This window comes from Simochromis diagramma, unplaced genomic scaffold (genome assembly GCF_900408965.1).
Source record: "Simochromis diagramma unplaced genomic scaffold, fSimDia1.1 OVJJ01000604.1, whole genome shotgun sequence".
NCBI classification, from domain to species: Eukaryota; Metazoa; Chordata; class Actinopteri; order Cichliformes; family Cichlidae; genus Simochromis; species Simochromis diagramma.
In genome coordinates this window covers 3893199-3916989 of record NW_024387416.1, presented here as the reverse complement: position 1 = coordinate 3916989, position 23791 = coordinate 3893199, and the positions used below count along the sequence as shown (strand labels likewise).

The 23791-nt window shown below is 39.7% G+C and overlaps 1 long non-coding RNA gene across 1 annotated transcript in view; it reads right to left on the bottom strand.

Moving 5' to 3' along the window:
- LOC120721842 overlaps window positions 1–16342 on the bottom strand; it is a 43421-nt gene extending 27079 nt beyond the window's left edge. The window contains exon 1 of the long non-coding RNA XR_005693271.1: window positions 15634–16342. This is a non-coding gene — a long non-coding RNA (uncharacterized LOC120721842). The remainder of the gene's footprint in view (window positions 1–15633) is intronic.
- Window positions 16343–23791: the final 7449 nt, after the last annotated feature.

Below are 23791 nucleotides of genomic sequence, written 5' to 3'. Positions count from 1 at the left end.
TGTTAACCCACACATACACGGACACATTCACTGTAAAGTGCAGACTGTAAAAATACACGTGACACTCACACATGTGATGCAAATGAAGCTCAGTGTTCACCTCAGAAACACTTTGCTTCGTATTTATGCCGACGCATAAAAACGTTCGTCTTAAATCAAGCTGTAATTGGCAGCATTTGATGGAAGGATGCACACATACTGTACACACACAAACACACTAGTTAGCTACTGCACAGAAACCACTGGCAGGTGAAGACGGTAACAGTGACTCTGAATGTTCACACTTGTTAATACGTGAGATTTATGAGGCAGCGAGTGGAAAGTCAGTTCTTGAACTTGATGTCTTGATAGCTGGAAAAATAAGGAAGTGTAAGGATCTCAACAATACCGGGATAAATTCTGACGGCTCACTGAGTCAATGAACCTCCCAAACACCAAGTCTAGATACGTGCTCCCAGTATGCAGTGGTTATACGGGTTAGTTTGTTTTTTCCAAAGAACAAGGGAGTGTAATGCTGACTGTGGTGAAAAGGTCTATGTACCACATCATGCTGCAAATGGGTTGTGTGACTGCTGACTGGTCACATGCTGACCTCTTACATCATGGGAACTAGAGATCGTGTGTCACTTTCATGAGGAAGAGATAGCAGCAGAATGTACTCAGAAGAGTCCCACAGAAGCTGTGTGTTGCTCTCAGAAATGGTCTGCTGGGAAACCTTGGGTCCTCCCATTGATGTGAATGTTACTTAAAACACTGGTGTACATCCCTTAACAGCAACAGTATTCCTAATAAAGTACCCTGCCTCACAAACACTGTTCAGAAGAGGTGGCCCCCAGATATCTCCTCATATCTCAATGAAGCTGAGCATCTAAGGAAGCTTAGCTCACTGTTTGAAGCCAAAAGTCTGCTGTCCGTGGTGCTGAATGGACCCTCTGCACCACTTACTGGACAGGCAGCAGAGCACCTTCTCTAACAGGCAGATTCAGCTCTCATGCCTTTCACTTAAACTGGTGCAAAAATATTGCAAATATGAAATCTTATCTCCGGGATGAGCTGGAAAAACAAGCCAAATCCTTGAAGGCGCCACCTCACCCCCAGGTTAATGCTGGTTTCTGACACCACAGAGAACATTCAGAGATGTGGGTCTATGCCCTGACATCTCACAGCTGGCGGCATTTTGGGAAACATACACAGTATTGGGGAAGAATGTCGTGTCTGCTCCATCTGTCTGTCCAATATAACTGCAAATCTATATTGTGAGCAAAATGATGAAATATTTCCTCTGTTTACAACTTTTCAATCACTTTTTATCTCGGCTGAAAAAAAAAAAAAAAAAAAAAGCACCTTGACAAGCAAGCACGGCAAAAAACAGAGCATGATTGTGACGTCTTCAGCCGCCACTCCTGCAGTCGGCCTAATTATCCCGCTACATAAACAGCATTTCTAGTTTTTGGCTTTGGAGCAGATTTTTATCTGTTATGTGCAATTAATTACCAGCACAGCTATTACTGCCGTCACTGCAATCAATACAAAACTGTCAAATGATGATGTCTATGGTAAAACACTGCTATAACACAGCAGGCATGTTACTAAAAACACTACCGAGTTGGCTCTCACACCTTTTCAGGTGTGTTTTAACCGCTTTCCTGGAAGGCTGTGCTTGACAACACAGTGACTCAGCAGGTGTTACTTTACCAAAAGAATAGAGGAAGCATCTTGAGACGTGATGGTGACTAACTGAGGGGAAAATGTCATTAAGGTCATTCAATGATTTAAAATGATGCTCCATTTAAAGGAATTTTCACATTATAAAATATTGAGGGTGGAGAGACATGAAATGACAAATCGTATTCTGTTCAAGCCTGCTGATTAAGACACCCAAAATAGATTTGAGCACTTATATTTTCTGATGAAGCTAAAAAAAAAACTAATCACTGAAAATCCATCAATCAATGCAAATACGCTTAAGGACGGTATCTGACTTGCCACATTAGCACAGCTTTATATTTCACACATAATGCAACTGCACAAACAGAAATCCATCTAAACCATTACTTCGGCCCCAAAACACTGAATAAATATTGTTTCCATGTGACATCCAGCGAAGCTGAGCCTGACGCAACTCAGAATGATGAAACTGTGCAGGAAGGCAGAATTTGCTCATTTATCTGCCCTGGAAAGTAACTTTTATGTGCACTGGTGCTGCTTTATACTGAGCTCTGTTGCTGTGCTTGTAGTGCTTTTTTTCCTCTCAGAGGATCAATCAGACAAGGATTTATATTCACCTTTCGCTTCAGGACACTCCCCAACCTTCCAAAAACAGAGCTTTGAGTCAGTCTGGATCAAATGTTCTCTCCAGCTATGACTTCAAATTTGTTAGCGATCATTACCCAGCGGCTAACTAAATATATAATCAGATCAATTAATACAACAGGCATGGCTGTTTTATATTGCTTGGCTCGAGCAGCTGCCAGAGCATATGCTGGAAGCAACACCTTGATGAAAAATCAGCGGCTTGTCTGCCTTTTGTTATTACAAACCAACATCCTATCAGGCAGGTTTTGGACCCATTATGCAGGACTCGAAATACAGTTTTATTGCAGGTGACGTTTCAACATCCCAAAAGCACAAAGTAGATGGAATACTAAACACTGGGAAACAAGGGAAAATTGAGGTGCTAGGGCACATATAACACAGAACAAGGAACACACACCAATGACAGTAGGACGTGATGAAGAGCAGCTGGAGATGAAGACATTAAATACACAGCAGGTGATTAGGCAAAGGGAAGACAGGTGGGAAACATGGCAGGAACAAATCAGGGGAAGACAGAGGAAGCAAAACTGAACATAATGCATACAAGACTAGGGACCACCAAAATAAAACAGGAAGTAACTAATACCAGAACTAAGGTGTTGTGGAAATTTTAACAACAACCTGCAACACACCCACTGAGCGTGATTTGGAGTGGGTTTAATAAACACATTGCCACGACAAAGGCCAGGACTAACATGCACAAGCTTGACACAAACAAAATGCTGAACAAACATGGAGACATGATTGACTAGCACAGGGAGACCAGAAAGACACCTGAACAGGGGTTACTCAACATAGACTAGACGGGGACACAAAGGAACACAGAAGGGAACAAAACAGGAATGACGAGACAACGGGACCTGAACTACACATGGAAGCACGGGAAACACGCGACTACTTAAGTACAAGAGAACGTAACAAAATATGGAATCGCAAACAGACTAAAACTAGACAAAGCTGCGTCCAAACCCTAACATGTAAATTTTAGTAAATTCCCTGGTATATGTACGTTCATTTACATCCATTTTTAGCAGACCAGACACAATATATTTGAATGGTTTAACGGTACATAAATGCATTAACTTTGTTTACATGTGTCAACATGAGTATTTGCTCTTTGGCTTTAATTAAACATTTTGCAGTTGTTTATTTTAGGAAGAACGTTTATGGACATGTTCTGAGCTCTGGCAAATTGCAACAGGCCATCACTGTTTGACATTTTATAGACCGTGTAAATGATCATTTTAATAAGAGGAAAGCTGATATATTAACCCATAAAGTTAGAATTACATTCAGAAAAAATTTTTACAGCTTAGCCAGAGACGAGTTTTGGCAAGGAACCAAACGCAGTGAATCCACATTAACATTGTCACCACATTTTCTTAACAGAGAAGTAGTATCTGCTATTTAAATGTATTCCACATCTATGGTTGGTCTAACAGCATTCTTTTAATTTTTGTACTCAGTATTTTGCATTGTGTCTTCATTTGCTTTCATCTCATTACCATTTGTTGTTGCTCAGCATTGGGGGTTTAATATGATTTGACAGCTTGCATGAATTAAGCAGAACAGATCGAATTTGTTATAGAAATATTTGGAACATTAATAAAAGAATAACTGGTTTTCCTGGTTTCATATTTCTGCCTAATTTCTAGCTGTGTTTAGATCTGCTGCTTATGCTATTGCTTATTATCACAGTCTAATTATAGGAGAGCAGAGCCAGCTTTGCAAAATAATGTACAGATTGTTTACGTCTTGTGGCTTTTCAAAAGAAAAGAAAAACCACGTTGCTCCTGTCTGTTCCATTACTTTGGAAAAATCTGTGTTAATTTTGTACTGGATCTCTTGTTAACTCCGCATGACCACAGTTGGGTTTAGTGTGAATTGCAAAATGTCAAATCCATCACACAAACATCAGCAACAAGCATAAATGTCACTCCGAACTCCTGTGAATGATTAGTTTTTCCAGTCACGGCTAAATGTTTGTACCCACATCAGAGTAAACGGCACAGTGTCTTTAAAACATCGTGTTTTATACCCCACAGAATGTATTTATTTCAGGTGACTGGCTGTGAGCACTTCTGTTAGAAACAGGTATCATTAAAAAAGGAAAGAAAACTTTTAAATTGTGTCTATTAAAGTTAAGAGACAGACAATTGCAGTTGATTAAACATTTCTGGATGTTCCTACCTGCAGAGCATCAATATATTTGTTTTTCTTTTACAAAAATTTTTGTATTGCACTTTTATACTATGTCCTACTACTCTGTCCCGTTACTTCATTAGGTATGACCTGCTGAAGTTCAAATTGAGCATCAGAATGGGGAAGAAATGCGATTGAAACGACTGTTTGGTACCAGATGAGTTGTTTTGAGTATTATAGAAACAGACGATCTGTTGGGATTTTCCTGCATAGCCATGTGTAGTTTTTACAGAGGTGTGAAAGAGAGAGAATATCCAGTAAGCACCAGTTCTCTGGGGGAAAATGCCTTAGTGATGCTTTAAAGCTGATGGAAATAATAACAGTAATTCAAATAACTACTAGTTATAACCAAGGTATGCAGAAGAGCATCTCTGAATACATAACAGACTGAACCTTGAAGCAGATGGGCTACAGCAGCAGAAGACCACTCCTGTCATTTAAGAACAGGAAACTGAGACTAAAATTCACAAAAGCTCAGCACAATTGGTCAATGTAAGACTAGAAAAATGTTGGGTGGTCTCATCATTCTGTTTCTGCTGCTCATTCACGTGGTAGGGTCAGAATTCGGCATAAAAAATACGAAAACATGCTTTATACTTCCTTGCATCAACAGCCCAGACTACTGGGGGTGGTATAATAGTGTGGGGAATATTTTTGGCATACTTTAGGCCCCTTAGAAACAACTGAATATCATTATGTGGCATAGCCATTGTCCATCCTTTTATAACGTCAGTGTCAATCTTCTGATGACTGCAGTATAATGAGACATGTCACAACACTCACATCATCTCAAACTGGCTTCTTGAACATGACATGACACAGTACTCGATTGGCCTCTATAGTCACCAGATCTCAATCCAGTAGCACATCAACAGAGATGGATTTACAGCAGACAACTCTGCAGCAACTGTGATGCTATCATATATGGACCAAAATCTCTGAGGAATGTTTCCAGCTGCTTGTTGAATCTATGCAACAAGGCACCTCTGAAGACAAAAAGGGGCCCAAACTGGTACTAACAAAGTACAAGTAACAAAGTGGCCCGTGAGAATATACTTACTATATACTACGTAGAGTATATACTTGATATCCTCTCCATTTTGTAAATATTTTCCACCCTCCACTAGCACACTAGGGCCTACTCAAAATTTTATGCCAGTAGGAAAGCTGTTGAATTTTGACACATGACTCACACAACACACACACACTAAATGAAGCACTCCTCTTTAAGCTGGGTCAGGGCTTTTGTGTTAATTATATGCATTTATTCCAAATACACGCCAATGCAACAGTGCTGGATTTATCAAGATGTTGACAACAATCATTCCAAACCACTGATTTTGTACATATGCTGTATACAGTTGACAGAACAAAGAGGAACAGGAAAGACGTCTGGAAGCAGTAGAAAGACGGTGAGGGCAAAAACAAGAGTCAAAGTGGGCGAAAACAGTTATTTTTCCAGAGCAGCTTCTGTTGTGGTCATTAAGATTAAGGCTTTGGCTCAGATTTCATAAATTGAGCTTATTCTCTAAAACAGGTGTATCACTTTGATTGGGCAATTGTTCATCCTGAATCATTAGCACGCACAGTTGTGCATGTTGTGTATATCTACCTGAGCTGAAGTGAAGCTGTTTGAACATCTTTGCAAGCAGCATATTACATTTTTCATTTCCTTTAAAACCAACTGATTTCATGAACTGATCCCTCACTGAGCACAACATAAAAGTGACTCTCTTTTTCAAAAACGGCCAGTGTTGCAGTCCAAACACAGCTGACTTATTTAGCAGTGCGGGCAGAACAGATGTCAGGGTGAGCAAAACAACAAAACAGCCTGGAATATTTATAACTAACTTATCACAAAAGAATATATAAGAAGACACAGGCATCTTACCTGCCTCCCGAAACATAAACAAGAAACAAACACAGAAAGAATAAAAGAAAAGCCTTCTCACCCACGCAGCGACTGGCCTAGTATATAAAGCAGTTTTGGTTTCTATCTATTCATGATAACAATGGATAGGTTAATAGATGGATAGATATGAAGCTTGTGCTCAAACTTAATTAATTTCACTGTTTTAGTGAAATTAATTATTACTTAGAACTAATTATCAGGTTGCACTAAATGTACCAATCTATTTTTAAGCATCGCTATACCAGCGAACAAAACAAACCCACGTATCAGCCGTTTAACGTTCTCATTCACATTTCTAATAATATTAGCCATAATGTGTTACTGCAAGCCAACAGGTGTTTTTGCTGATGACAGAATAATTTATGCTACAAACTTTAGAAGAATGAGTACAAGTGGTGGATGCATCAAAGGTTCTGCACAGTGCTGCTGTGGAAATAATGATGATAATGAGCCATATGTTAACGCTGTTTAACAAACAGCTGCAACAAAAAGTTTCATTACATGTTACAGAAAAGTATAATAGGAAGCCTGTAAAGGATTGACTCCAAATACCATATATTTATTTCTTATTAATAGAGCCTATGAGTCAATTTTAAGTTTTGATTACTTTTTAAGTATTTTATACTCTATATGTTCAATATATTTTATACTTGGATAAATGAGATGATGGCAGATAATCCACTGTGACCCTAGAATTGTGTTTGTCTGGTTTAATTAAATGTTAGAAAGACAAGAAAGCTCCACCTTTAAAGAACATAGTGCATCTTAACAATGCTTCATAATCCATTTCAACTGTTCTCCTGTCTGATAACACATATGAGCCTGATCAGTGTTAGAATATTGACTTTCCAAACCATGGCATTACCTTGGTATCATTTTACAACGTTAGAAAGATCAGTTATAAAACCAAAGTGAACTCTTACTCCTTTAGAAAATGAAAAGTCTGTCAACCCCAATGGCTGGAAATTTCTATGAGAAAGTGACTTTAATCTCCTCAATTTCCAGCTGAACTTTCATTCTGAATGAAATCAATGCAATGGAACAATGGATACATGTCCTTAACTAAAAGATGATTGTTATTCAAAGATCCAAGAGGCTTGTCTGAGTTCTCTGCATATTATTTTTGTAATATTAGACAGAAATTCTTCACATTGGCTTTAAACAAACATGTAAATGAAATTCAGAAACTCTCCCTAGAAAAACACAGGATTTCTCTAATATAGAAGAGAAGACTTTGAGTAAAACACCAGATTTAGACTACTACAGATAGAAGCATAGGAGAGCTTCGAGGAGGTGGTTGTTTGGCAATATTGTCTAGTTAGGAAAATAGTAACTGTGTGTGCAGACTGTGGTATTTGTAGGTTTTCGTTGTGTCCAGCTACACATGCTAAGCATAGTTTTAAACAATGACAATGTTTTTGGTGCAGGTTTAACAAAAGTAAGCAAAAAGTATAAAAGTAATTTAATTGACTGACAAATAGCTTTATGTTCTTTCATAATTCCATGAAAAATCAATCAGATAGAAGAGCTGGAGCTTAGTGTTAAATTTGCATTTGGTATCTTTTCACTGAAGTTCCCAATGTGAAGTTCAAAGCTATGCCAATGCCAAAGTAAAGGAGGCCATCAATAAACTGAAAATTCCCAATAAACCTATCAGAGAAGTAGGAAACAAAAGTTTAAAGTTGTTCAAATACACAATAAAACACCCAAAGTGCAGAAAGATCAAAAAGACAACTAAAGTGGATAATTCTGTAGATATATAATTGTCAAAGCCTACAATGATATATCTACATTGTAGGTATATCATTGCAACAAAGTGGAAACAACAAGTTAACCCTCCAAATGCAGAGGGTTAACAACAAGGTGCAAACTACTGGTTACACTCAAGGACGAGAAGGACAGATTAAGAGTTTGCTAGAAAACATCTTTCGTTCTTTAAAACAAATTCTTGATTGGGAGAGAAAAGTACGGAGACAAAAGAAGCATACAGCATCATCTGTCAAACATGACGGAGGTGACATGGGCATGTAGAGCAAGTGGCTCCAAGTCACTAGTATTATGTTACTGCAGATAGAAACAGCAGACTAGACTCTGCTCAGGTTCAAATGCTACAAAATTGATCAGACAGTGTTTAACAGTACAAACAGATAATAAGACAAAGCATGCTGCAAAAGCAACTCAATACTTCAGTGCATTGAGGCAACTGCTGTTGCGATTTGGGACTATATAAGTAAAACTGAATTGAAATTAAATTGAATTTCCCACTGTAAAGAAATGGGATATTTTTAATGCCCAAGTCAGTCATCTGAGCTAAACCCAGTAGAGTAAGCTTTTCATTAACTGAAGATGCAACTCAAGGTACAGCCCCACAAACAAGCAGCAACCGAAAGCAGCTGCAGTGAAGTCCTGGCTGAAGATCTCAAGGGAGGAAACCCAGTGATGTTCTTGGGTTCTGTCTAGTATGGCTCATATGACTTAAGTCTGATTGAGATGCTTTGGTATGACCTTAAAAAGGACATTCATGCTGGAAAATCCTCGAGTGTGGCAGAATTAAAACAATTCTGGAAAGAGGACCGGGCCACAGTTCCTCTACAGCCACGTGAAAGACTCATTGGCAGTTATCGATACTGTTGACCATAATATCCTATTAGAGCGATTAGAATATGCTGTAGGTATTACAGGTACTGCGCTGCAGTGGTTTGTATCATATCTATCTAATAGACTCCAATTTGTGCATGTAAATGGAGAGTCCTCTTCACACACTGAGGTTAATTATGGAGTTCCACAGGGTTCAGTGCTAGGACCAATTCTGTTTACATTATACATGCTTCCCTTAGGCAGCATCATTAGAAGACATAGCATACATTTTCACTGCTATGCAGATGACACCCAGCTCTATCTGTCCATGAAGCCAGATAACACACACACCAATTAGTTAAACTGCAGGAATGTCTTAAAGACATAAAGACCTGGATGGCCGCTAACTTTCTGCTTCTTAATTCAGATAAAACTGAGGTTATTGTACTCGGCCCTGAAAATCTTAGAAATATGGTATCTAAGCAGATTCTTACTCTGGATGGCATTACCTTGGCCTCCAGTAACGCGGTGAGGAACCTTGGAGTCATTTTTGACCAGGACATGTCCTTCAACGCACATATTAAACAAATATGTAAGACTGCGTTCTTCCATTTGCGCATCATCTCTAAAATTAGAAATATCCTGTCTCAGAGTGACGCTGAAAAACTAGTTCATGCATTTATTACTTCCAGGCTGGACTACTGTAATTCATTATTATCAGGATGTCCAAAAAACTCGCTGAAAAGCCTTCAACTAATCCAAAATGCTGCAGCAAGAGTCCTGACAGGGACTAGAAAGAGAGAGCATATTTCTCCTGTTTTGGCTTCCCTTCATTGGCTTCCTGTTAAATCCAGAATTGAATTCAAAATCCTGCTCCTCACATACAAGGTCTTAAATAATCAGGCCCCATCTTATCTTAATGACCTTGTAGTACCATATCACCCTATTAGAGCGCTTTGCTCTCGCTCTGCAGGCCTACTTGTTGTTCCTAGAGTATTTAAAAGTAGAATGGGAGGGAGAGCCTTCAGTTTTCAGGCCCCTCTTCTGTGGAACCAGCTTCCAGTTTGGATTCAGGAGACAGACACTATCTCTACTTTTAAGATTAGGCTTAAAACTTTCCTTTTTGCTAAAGCATATAGTTAGGGCTGGACCAGGTGACCCTGAATCCTCCCTTAGTTATGCTGCAATAGACGTAGGCTGCCGGGGGATTCCCATGATGCATTGAGTTTTTCCTTTCCAGACACCTTTCTCACTCACTATGTATTAATATACCTCTCTGCATTGAATCATATCTGTTATTAACCTCTGTCTCTCTTCCACAGCATGTCTTTATCCTGTCTTCCTTCTCTCACCCCAACCGGTTGCAGCAGATGGCCCCGCCCCTCCCTGAGCCTGGTTCTGCCGGAGGTTTCTTCCTGTTAAAAGGGAGTTTTTCCTTCCCACTGTCGCCAAAGTGCTTGCTCATAGGGGGTCATATGATTGTTGGGTTTTTCTCTGTATCTATGAAGCGCCTTGAGGCGACTTTTGTTGTGATTTGGCGCTATATAAATAAAATTGAATTGAATTATCACAAATGCTTAATTGCAATTCTAGCAGCCAAGGGTGGCACAACCAGTCGTTAGGTTTAAGGGGCAGTTACTTTTCCACAAAGATCCAGGTAGATTTGAATAACTTTTTTCCCTTAATAAATTAAATCATCATATAAAATCATTTAAAAAATACTCTACCCCTCAGCCCAGCTGCACCTTAGTTGTTCCTTTCTATATTTCTCCCTCTGTCTCTGACAGTTTCATTGTGTGCAGAGTTTGTTGTTACTGTTTTCACTTAAGGTTCCTCTGTGTCCTTAAAATACCTTACATTTCAACACACGGAGCACTATATGTTCAAAATCTGAAACACATTTTGTTTTAATTGTGTTTCAGTTATTATCTATTGTTCTTCTTTTAAGGATGATCCTGCTGTTCTTCAAGGCACTTCATGCCGAGTTTGGATCGAAACATCGTACACAGTGTCATTCTCTACTTCATCTCTGCCTGCTTGTTGCTTTAAAAGCTATTATTTCTTCAAACTCCATTGCCCATTGGAGCTAGCATCCAAAGGAAAAAAAAAAGAAAAGAAAGAAAAATCTCTTTTCCCCCTTCTTTTACTTCCAATATGATCACTAATGTGTCACAAGCTCCTCTTTTTTTTAACAAATACATATTACTGATATGTTTTTGCTCACTGCAAAAAACTTCTTGTAAAGACAAATTATTATTAAATGTTTCTAGTACAGTCAGTCTTTAGGTATGCTTTTGTCTTTTTTTTTAATGCTATAAGAAGACAGCAGTTAAAATGAAATTGTCAAAGAAGCAATAAAACAGCCAATGAAAAATAGTTTTAGACAGTTTTACAGTTCATATTTGAGATTGATGTCAGGACTCAGAGATGAATTTTATGCATTTTAATTGTGAATATATTTTACAGAGTATTCAATCGCAGGATTCAGATGTTGCTTTCACTGTAAAACTAAAAATTAATGCTGAAAAGAAACTACATTATAAACAAGTTTAATGTAAATTTGAAGAACAACGTTAAATTAAAGTCTCCTGACACTGACCTTGTTTCAGAAAAAGGTTGAATGAGCTGGTTTTAGTTTTCCACACAGGCAAACCGTGATTTAATCAGTGAAAGTGCCAACACGGCAACATTTAATTCCATCTCTTCTTCTGAATACTGTTCGGACTTTACAGTCTGAGGATGCAGTTTATTTGATGTTTTTCATTAAGATTTTATGGGATTCAGTGGACAGTACTGTGCAAAAGTCCTCAGCCATTCCTTATTTATATTTTACCATTTCTACAGTGGTGTGAAAAAGTGTTTGACCCCTTCCTGATTTTTTGGTATGTTGAACACTTAAATGTTTCCGATCATCTAACAAATTTTAATATTAGACAAAGATAACACAAGTAAACACAAAAAGTAAGTTGTAAATAAAAGGGTTTATTATTAAGGGGGGAAAGACTTCAAAGCCACATGGCCCTGTTTGAAAAAGTGATTGCCCCTTAAACCTGATAACTGGTTGGGCCACTTTTAGGAGCTACAACTGTGATCAAGCATTTGTGATAACTTGCCTTGCAAGGAGTCTTTTACAGTCCTGTAAAGGAATTTTGGCTGACTCATCTTTGCAGAACTGCTGTAATTCAGCCACCTTGGGGGGGTTTGAGCATGAACTGGCTTTTTAAAGTCATGCCACAGCATCTCAATCGGATGATGGTGTGTTTTGGATCATTGTCCTGCTGCAGAACTTAAGTGTGCTTCAGCTTGAGGTCCCAAACAGATGACCGACATTCTCCTTCAGAATTTTTTGGTAGACAGCAGAATTCATGCTTCCATTTACCACAGCAAGTCTTCCTGGTCATGGGACAGCAAAACACCCTCAGACCATCACACTACCACCACCATATTTACTGTTGGTATGATGTTCCTTTTCTGAAATGCTGTGTTACGCCAGATGTAATGGGACTCAAACCTTCCAAAGGGTTTGCCTCGTCAGTCTCATCAGAGTATTTTCCCAAAAGTCATCAAGATGTTTTTTAGCAAATGTGATTCGAGCCTTTGTGTTCTTTTTGGTCAGCAGTGGTTTTCTCGTTGAACTCACTCATGGATCCCATTTTTGCCCAGTCTCTTTCTTATCGTTGAATCATGAACTCTGACATTAACTGAGACATGACCTCCTGGATGAGTCATCGATGTGCTCTTAGAGTAATTTTGGAGGGCCAGTCACTCCTTTAAAGTTTTCTCCAGTTGTGTAAAATGGCTCTCACCGTGGTTCACTGGAGTCCCAAAGACTCAGAAATAGCTTTGTAATCCTTTCCAGATTGGTAGATGTCAGTGACTTTGTTTCTCAGGGGTTTCTTTAGATCATGGGGTGATGTTTTGCTTTTTGAGATCTTTTAGCCTGCTTCACTTTGTGAGACAGGTGCTATTGAAGTGATTCCTTCAGTCAACAGGTTTGCCAGTAATCAGAGTGTGTTTAGTGAAACTCAGTTTTCCAAAAATGTGATCAATCACAGTTAATTCACGATTTAACGGGAGGAGAAATTACTTTTTCACGGAGGTTAGGTTAGTAGGTAGGTTTGGATGGTTTTCTCCCTTATTGAATCAAATTGTCATTTAAAACCTGCATGTTGTATTTACTCTGGTTATTTTTGTCTTATGTTGAATGACCTAAAACTTTTTACACCACTGTAAGACATTTGAATTCTTAAATACATATGGAATGTAATGACTTGGACAAGAAATTCCAAGTTTGGATTCATCACTTCATAAGACCTGTTGCCACTGATTTTAAGTCTTCTTGACAGCCACTCTTCTACTCAGGCCATTTCTGATGAGGCTTAAGTGAACAGTAGACAGGCTGAAGGGTCAGATTTATCTCTTATGTCTTTACTTATTGTTTTCTATTTCTTAAAAACATGGCATGCTGCACACCATGCTAACATTAACAGTCTTTTAACTTATAGTGTTTTGAGAATTACCCTGCTGGTGTAAGAAACACTATTTTATGGCTGTCAAATCATGTGATCTTTGGCATTTTTCATAAAGAAATGGTGCTAAGTATGTTTTTTTGCGACAGGCTGATAATAAAAAGTGAATAATACAGAATAATTACAGCCAGACAATTTTACCAAACAAATGCTGCCTCCTCGTAACACTAAATTAATGGAATTATGACAACCAATTAACAACGAAATAATCAACAACATTCAAATAAACGCTGTGTAAACTGCAACTGCTGAGTTTTTCGCTTTTGTTATGATAATCAATAGCTGTATTCCTTGTGTTCATTCACACATTAGCAGGCAAAGTTAGGGACAAAGTGATCAACTTGTGTTAACCCAGTCGCCGTTAAACTTCATCACTCACTGCAACCATGCACCAAGGAGAGCACAGCAAAGGTTGGAAACCCCACAAACCAGGAAAACTTAGATTACATCCTGCAGGCAGATGTGATATTCAAAGCTTAAAGCTGGTTGGCTGGGGAATGTTATGAAATTTCATAAGCACGGCAAAGACTTCAGGTGAGGAGGGCACCGTCATAGGTTACAGGAGAGTTTTGTTATTACAGAACATCATAAATGTGTGCTGTAACGTGCAGAACCGGTCTGCTCGAATGAGGTCACCACGTTTCATACAGTGAAAGCAAAAACTGTTCAGAATTTCAAACTAATTTAACCACTCATATAATCCGTCTGCACCCAATCCCTCCACTCGAAGGACGCACCTGAAGACTTAACCAATTCCAGCATTGCAAAGATCAGTGACTGACGTATCCAATTTATATATAACAGGCTATGACACATTAGAAGGGCAATGCAGACCACATAAATGCAGCATCTGCGCTTCGACACAAAGCTGGGGGGCCTAGGCAGAATGTCATGTCCTCTTTCTCCCTGTTTCCCGTCAATCATTGCACTAAATGTCAGAGGCAAAATGATTAGTCTTCTAAGAAAAAGACAGACAATTTTGCCAGTATCTGGCAGTTTGGGTGAAAATATGCCAACAGAAAAATCTGGTTTTAAAGCATAAACAACAATTTTAATACTGGAAAAAAGTCATCTTGTGTATTCCTGTATCGTTTTGTACCTTGTTGGCTTACACATATGCCTAATGAATGACCGCTGCACAGCATAATTATTCATATAAATTGTAAATTTTATATTTTACAGTGTGTCATTCCTTATCAAATTTTATGTGGGAGCAAAGAATGGCAAGTGCAGCTAAGCATGAGACAAACAGCAGAAAGTACACAAGGACCGCAACAAGAAGGTTGTGTTAGTTTAATATGGAATTCTTTTTAATTCTTTAACTCTTTAATTAGGTCTTAGGGCAATATTATAGAATGGTGCTATTATCAGTTTAGATTAGGGCTAAACAACCAGCTCAATTTAAAAAAAAAAGAAAAAAAGAGATGAACCATATGACACAAAAATGTATCTGTACTTAACCCAAAGAACTGAAGGGAACAAATATCAAGTTTCCACAGTTATGAATATGAAAGTGAAATAAGGTATTGTTATTAATATTCAAGTGTTTTTTTTTTTTAAATATATTGGTACAATGTAACAATAAAAGTTGCCTCATGAATAAACATTCAATTAAAAACATAAATGAACATTGGACTCCAACAAAAAGAAAAAAACTGACTGAAGGAGTATTGTGTGCTTATAGAACTGGCTAAAATACCCTTAATTTTAGTCTTCACCAGTGTGGTGCAATTTGTCAACAGTCTCCCTGATGAGGCTTTCCTGAATGTGTTTACCGAGTTGTGTGATGTTTACATGGCTGTGAGTCAACTGGCTCCGCAAAGTATTGTGTTTGTATTGTAACACCAATTCTGAACTTCTTAATTCTGACAAATATCCTCCATAGTACAATAACTTAAAAAGACAATCAAATTAAGGCTGAAAATAATGAAAACTAAACTAAACTGAACTAAGAACAAAAAATTGAAATGAAACAAAAAAAGAAATAGCAAACTTTTATAATTTTGGCATTTTAGCACACTAACTAGCTCGTATAGATAGATACATAGATGATAGATGTTTACAGATTGTACAATGTTTGAAATTAGTTGTACTTACCTACAGGAAATAGTGGTTCCACGACTCAGTTTTATCCAGGGAGCGCCACATCTGGTACAGAAAAAAAAAGCCTGCTTCAAAATGTGCATTTCCAAAAACAATATACAGACAGCAACGGACTGTGACGACAACAACAACAAAATTCTTTGCGGAAGCCGGAGTGTGACATTATCAAATCCTGCTCAGAGTGACTACACCTCCTTTACTACATCAACATCAGCTGTGGCCAACAGCCGGCAATTACAGCAGCGTTTACAGGTGTGCGCAGCTGGCAAGCACCAGCAAGTGAATGTGACGACTTCAATAAGCCATCGCATTTCAAATGGTGATTTTCATATATGTTACAACCAATGTTCTCTCTAAGCTGCGTGCGTGCGCAATGGCGGCACTGCTGGCACGGCCTCGGCGCACAGAAAATTCTGCGTGGCGAACAAAAAAAACATTAACCTGAATTGAAATTAAAATTATACGTTTACAATTCTGTTTTTGGGTCAGTGGGTTAGTCCGTAGTGACTGGCTGTTTCAGCTGCTGGGATTAGAACGATGCCACCTTATCCCATAGTCCAGCCAATAATGCGATTCACATGTGTGTACACGCAGCTAATCAATGTCGTTGACAGGCTATGACAGCGTCCTTATTTGCCGACACCGGTGTTTTAGCTGGCAAAGCGGCGTGGCTGATGTGGAGTGAAGCCACGTTAATGACAACGTGTACAACCATTGGAGATGTGAGCAGGACAGACGGTGTTCAACTGATGGAAAAAGTGTGGACTTGATACCAGTTTTTAAATTGTGTTGATCGGCCACGTAAAACCGGAGTTATGATAAAAAAAAATATATGCAATGAATACTATCGTTGTTTATATTTACTGCGGGAAGAAACAGTAAAAATGGTGTTTTATAAGGAAAACACTCAAAAGCACTCTCCGCCTGTGAGCAAAAACAAAACCAAAAAAACCCACCCTTTCCTATTGGTCGAAAAAAGTACCATGTCGACCAATCAAAAAAAATAATATGGCAACGTGGCATTTAGTGGTTTAGGAAGGGGGGAAGTTTTAGGAGTGACGGCAGTGTTTTGAGATGTGAGAGATTTTCGACGTTTAGCGCAAATCTTGTGTAGTTAGTGTGTAGTGTAGTCAATAGTTTTGTTGTGTGTGTCAGAACAATGAGGCGACTACTGAATGTTACAGGTGTTACAGGAGTGATATATCTCCTGTTGTCAGGCCTGCAGGTATACGGCTGTTGTTCTACTTTATCTCATAGTGGACAGAAATTATTTTTTGGAGTGGCACAAATAATTTGTGTGGCATCAGATTTGATGCAGAACAGCTGATTGTTCTGTAAATAGTTTGAAATGTTTATTTAAAAAAAATGCCTTGGCTGCATTTTTAGGTAAACAGCTGCAAAAAACTTTGTTGTTTGCATAACTCAGTTACTTTTTTGAAGAAGTAACTATATAATTAATTGCCCAACATTGGTCATTATATCCTGTATTTTGCAGAGAGAGAGTTACAGACTCTCTCCCAGACCACAGACTCATACTCATAATACAAGTCAGAAGAAAAAAAGAAAGTTGTGTTTTCAAAATTGGAGTTCAAGTTATTTTTACTTCCAATAGTGTTAACATACAACACAGGTCATGAACAAGATTTTTATTAATTTTCATTGTAAGTCGGCTAAAGCAGTTAATTAAAAGTAGTCTAAAATAAATGTAAATGCTGTAATTTGATTATTTTAATAAACCATGTAACTTGGTTGCTCACAGTGGTCCAAGGGACCGCTCAGGGAGTTTGTGTGTTCGCTCAGACACATGAAACATTAGGGGGAACCTTGGTTACAGCTTAGCACTTAAAGTACAGTGTCTTGAAATACACTCACACAGGTACGCCTCGCTACTACAGGGTTGGACCTAGTTTTACCTTCAGAGCTGCTCATTCTTTGTGCCACAAATTCATCAAAGTGTTGAAAACATTCCTCTGAGGTGTTTTGCTCCATATAGGCATGATAGCATCTCACAGTTACTGCTGATTTGTCTGCTGCACATCCATGATGAGAATCGCCAAAGGTGCTCTATTGGGCTGTAGATCTGGTGACTACGAAGACCAAGTGAGGATGGTGAACTCAATGTCATGTTCAAGAAAGCCGTTAGAGATCATGTGAGCTTTGTGATGTACTCTTCTGCATACCAGGGTTGTAACAAGTGGTTATTAGATATCATATCGCTTTCTTATGAGCTTAAAACTGTCTAGCCATTCCCTTCTGACCTCTGGTGTTTTTTCCAGAGAACTACCGCTCACTGGACATTTGATTCTTTTTCATACCTCTGTAAACCCTAGAGATCAGTTTGTAAAACACTCACACCAATCCATCTGGCACCGACAACAATGCCACACTCAAAGACACTTAAATCCTATTTTTACTTTTGTTTGAACTTCAGCAGATCTACATGCTTAACTTCACAGCATTCCTGCCACGTGCTGATTGGATATTTGCATTAAAGAGGAGTTGAATAGGTGTATCCAATAAAGAGGTTGGTGAATGTCTGTCACTGTGTGCTCAAAATTATGGCTCAGTTGTGTTAGTTGGTGGTCTGAATAAATTTGAGCGTATATTTTTGAGTAACCTGTTCTTAAACAGGCTCCACTAACAGGCTGTTTTTAAACGAAATGCAGATTAAAGGTTATGAGTTAAACAGTGCAGAAATATTGTCAAAATCTTAGATTAAAGAAGGGTTGGTGTTAGGTGCTATTTGGTGCCCAACCTGCATTTTCAAAATGTCAGAAAGTAACCTACATGTAAGGTGCTCTTTATAGAATCCATAGCAATAAAGAGTAGTCTCATTAGTCTCATTACCCAGTGATGGGCGGCAGGCTTAGCCTCAGATCCTGCAGCTTACTATATCCCAAACAAGTACTGAGGCATCATTAACAAAGGAAATCTTCTATTCCCTGTCGCACTTTATTTTGGTGCTTCTATCATGTTTGTCACTGCACGCCTGTGTTGATCTAAGAGCCCATCTGTTTGTCTGCATGCCTGTCTAATTGCGTAAGAAGGAAGGCATCTTACCGCTCTTCCTGTTGTTCTGGGTCTGCTGGGTTCTTTCATATTCTACCTGGGTGCAGTAATGAGGTTCACACGGCAACACAGAGAATTTACCCAGAAAATCTCTCAAGCTTTCATCTTTGCGTCTGCCTCTGTGTGTGCATGTGAGAGTGTGTGCAAGCATGTGTGTGTGTTTCTGTGGGATGCAAGAAAACTGCAATAATGCAAAGCTAACCTTTATGTATGAAGCAGACAAACACGGAGGCAAGTGAGCAAGGAGCATGAGCACGTGTAGACGTCTGAAAAGGAACGCACACATCAGCAGATACATGCACGGACACAGACTGAGCACGAGCAGAAACATAACGAGGCAGGCTTGGAGAGTTTGGAGAAAAAAGCCGACACAGTAAGAATGTGAAAATAGCAGGGGAAAGGCAGACAGCCTGCACAGTGCACGCTCCTGCAACAGAAAATGAATTAACAAAAGGAGGAGGGGGGGCATACAAGAAGGGGAGGTGTGTGACAGAGACAGAACGACAGAGAAAGAAAGAGAGTGATAGAAGTTGGGCGTGGAGTTAAGGACCTCGTACTCCTGAAAGCTAAAAGAGGTGGCCTACGCAAACAGGAGACAAACAGACAGAAGAAGAAGAGTGATGAGGATGAAAGGAGCCAAGACACGGCAACGAGTGGGAGGGGAGTGGAAGAGGATCACATGTTCACACTGTGTCTGCACCGCATCCAGAAACAAGAGGAGGGAGGGAAAAGGAGAGGAGAAGAAGGGGTGGAGGAAATGGGGGAGGAAATCAAGGAGAAGGGTGAGATAACACTAAGACAAAGAGCATATGGAACGAGAGGGGAATGAGAAATGTGATAAAGGGAAGTGGGAGATGGAAGGGAGGTGAGAAAGACTGCATACCAGCGATGGGTGGTGGTGGTGCAGCATCGGAGGGACAGAGAAGCAAATGACGAGCTGCTGCGAGCAAGACGCACTCAGAGCACATTATGGATATTATTAGAAAGGGAAGAGAGGTAGCCTGGTGGGGGTCTGCAGTGAGAGATGCAGGGGGAAGTGTTTGAGAGCAGCGAGCTTGAGGATGAAAAGAAACTAAAAAAAAAATGTCAGCATTCAAAAAAAAAAAAAAAGACAGAAAGCATGAGGTAAAGGAAAACTTAAAGGAACACAGGAATGGTGGTGAAGTGAGCAACGAAGGGGGAAGTTGTATGGGAGGAGGGTGGGGGTGAAAACAAAATCTTTTGTAAGCAAACCTGACGGGCGAAGCAGACAGACGGGCTAAAAAAAAAAAGAAAGATCTGTGTATTATTGCGGGGTGACTCAAAGCATGTCCCAATATGTCACTTCAGATTTGCTACATTTCCTCACTCACCCCACCCCACCCCGCAATGCCACACCACACCACCACCCCCTCACGCCTCAATCCTTCACTCCTTCCTTCCACCTCATCCTTCGCTCCACTGACTTTAGCCTTACCCTGCAAGTCACTCCACGGCAGGCGGCCACTGCCACACTGTGTGTGTGTGTGTGTGTATAAATGCATGGAACTAAAAGTACACCTCTCCATCCAACGCTCCTCTTTTCCTCTCCATTGCCCCATCTCTCTCTTCTCTCGCCTCTTTCCAGAACTGACTGTTACTTTGTGACTCCTGACTAATTTCCCTGCCACCTTCTGACAGACTCCGAATGTGTTTTTTGTGTTTTTTTGTGCTGAGGGAGAATGTTCAAGAAAGAATGCAAAAATACAGGGATTAGGGATTGACAACCCTTGGTACTCTTTTCTGAATTGAGTGATTTTTGTCATAGTTCTTATTTCTGTTTCCAGAACAGAATGACTGGGTGTTCTGAAAAATCCAGAACCTGTTCAAATCCTCATCAAACCAAGTCTTTATTGATACGTATCAAATGTTGGTAGGTCGCCAAATGTTGCCTTCGTCTATGGTCTATAACAGGGGTGGGGAACTCCAGGCCCCGAGGGCCGGTGTCCTGCAGGTTTTAGATCTCACCCTGGGTCAACACACCTGAATCACATGATTAGTTCGTTACCAGGCCTCTGGAGAACTGCAGGAGCTAATTTAGCCATTTAAATCAGCTGTGTTGGTTCAAGGACACACCTAAAACTTGCAGGGACACCGGCCCTCGAGGCCTGGAGTTGCCCACCCCTGGTCTATAACGTTTACCACAGACGTATTTAATGCGATTAATTTCTGTTTTCATTAAAAGGCCTTTACCCTCTAAGGTTTTACTCTGCAAATTTGAGGCATATAATTTTACCCCAAAGCTGACAAACTTGTTTTCATATCTTATTAAGGACATCTAATGAACATAATGCTTTCCTTAGCCGCTTACCCTAGCCCTAACCATCAAAAGTGAATGATAACTATAACCATATTGTAACTCTGACACTAAAACCACATTTTGAGCCTCAAAAATGCCTTCAAACTCGTGGGGCATTTTGTCCCCATAAGTGACTGTTGGTCCCCATAAGTATAGTGAAATGCCAATTTTCTGTCCTCACAAAGACGTCTAAACATGTACACACACACACTTTCTTCCCTGCACAGAATGAGAGCTGCACCCGGCCTGTGCAATGGGGCTTTATATTTTACCAATTATAAGTGAGCTTTGTTCAAATAAACTTTTCCAAATGTTTGCTAATCCCGTTTTGTCTTTTGGGTACTTTGGACAAAATCAAGAGCTGTAGCCCTGATGTGGAGCTCCACTGGTATTCTTGGTTTTTGTCTCAGATTAGATTTGATGGTTAGAAGAGGAGGTTTGCTGTAAAACTGTGGAACTACAGTGTCACCAAGTGGTCACAGCAGCGCCCCCTCCCCCCCTTCGGCTGTAATGAAAGATTGTTGCATCCACTGATTGAGAAACTTACCCCAATTTGGATTCTAATTGGAATCTAGTGTACTTTTAGTGTATGCTACTTTGTGTGCTTCTTCAGCCATATACTTCTTTACTAGTATCTGTTTACTCAGTCCCTTCCAGAAGGCTTTACCTCCAGTTGCTGTCAAACAGTAAACAAATTTTGCCTACCCCCCTCCGCACTGTTCCTTTCAGCCCAATAGGAGGAGCTGGGCAAACAGCCGCCGGTGCAGCCAGGAGCTCCGTGCGGTACAGACAACAAAGCCAGGTCTGTGGGGGAAAATCAAGCGTCAGAATGACTGGCAATGCTGGCAGCCGATAGCTGCGAATGGAAGGGAAACATACGGCTGCAAGCAGACACAGATATCAGTGCCACGGAAGAAATGTGGGGGCTGTGGTTGTCGATCCAGTGAATTACTCTAACAGCTGACATCAAGTATTATTTCCTATTTATTGGTCAAATCAATCCTGCAGGCCGGCTAGCTTGCCAGAAACAGCGAGCAATATGTTTCCATGTATTTCCCCAGACATTCAGTCTCTTTGCAGAATTTGAATGCTCAATCTTAAAGAGCCTACACACGAGCCATTATGATTGGTCTGCAAATAATCTGTGCGCAGAAGGCCTCAATAAATAAGCAATACTTACAGAGTAGTTGCAGAGCTACAGAATATGAGACGCTTCTTCAGCCTGAAAAAACACAAAAGCACAATGCATGCGTTACACAAGTGATGCAAAAGGTTTGTGTTAAAGTAAGAAAACATACACTTCTTTACTAGGACGATAAACAATTTATGGTATATACTTAAAGATCCCCTCCAGACAAGACCATTTAAACCACTTTACTTTGAATTCGAATTTATCTCATTTTCCACTGATGTACATTAAAAAAACTAATCAATAAGCTACAGTTGTTTTAAGTATAATGTTTCCAACTCAAGTAGATTCTTCATTTTCCATGTAAGCGATGTGGCAGTTTCTATATCACTCTGCTGGAGCATAGTTGGCTTCCAGTTTAATTGTAGTGTCATATAATCATGCTGTGAGAACAGCCATAGGTATGAAAACATATCTGTGGCTGTTCCACATGCATTACCATGCACTTCTTTGAAATGGAGGACGATTTGAAATTCTGCTCACACGCCTAACATCCAAACGGAGAAACACGATGCAAAGGCTCTGCTGGCCTCTAGTGTCTGACTCAACAGCTTGCACTGTGCAGTCAGCGTTAGCCACGTACTGTTTTACTGCAACTCTGATATACAGTGGTTTAAAAAAAAAAAATGAAAGCGTATGAATTTTGGCTTACCTTTGAAGCAATTCGTGTCTGATGTATCGATCCGGAGCTCAACCGCTGACTTCATAAACATCGAACAGAGTCATTCTTAGATGAAAAATCTGATGAAAACAAACAAGTGGATCTTGGAGACATTCCCCTGGGATGGGAAACCTGTAGTGAAATTTCCTATCTCCCGACTCCGTGCATTACTGATCTGACAAAAGCTTTTGTCGAAAGTACTTTGATGTCTAAACCTATGGAAAACAAGTCGGATGACAAATGTATGACTACACCTCAGCTGTGCAGTTTCAGAAAATCAAAACAAAACAGAAGCTTCACGTACAGCAGAATGGTGCTGTGATCTTACAGTGATGTGAGATTACAGAGAGGGAAAAACACAGTTCACAATCGCTTTAACATGATGGGAACAAAGCCCATTCAAAGGAAGCGTAAGTGCGGTTTTGCCAACGTGATCAATATGTTCCAGCCTGTTGTGCTCAGCCTGTGAATGATGCAGAAATGGAAATAACCTTTGTGAATATTTTATGCGAACGTAAGTGTGTCTTTTGCACACTACCGGGCCTCTCCTACATCAATAACGCAGCTTTTCATCTATTATACAGCGAGTCGATTTAAACAGAGGAATGTGAGAAAGCAGCTAGTCATTATTAATCCTGATTAATTTACTGAGCCTGGCTTTTCTGAACTGATATGAAAATGACAAAAACTACAAATGCAGCCATCAACTCGGTTTCAAAATACTGAGATAAAAGAAAGATTAGCGCTGTGGACCCTTTTCTTGTGCATGTCAATATAATACAGTAAACAACTGATATTCAGGTTTCCTTGAAGACGTCTCCACAGATTTAGAAGTGGGAGATCAAAACAAAATTACTGTTTTGGTCTCAACTCTGAAGTCGAACTCCAGAAGAACTGGGCCACCTCCCAGTATGCA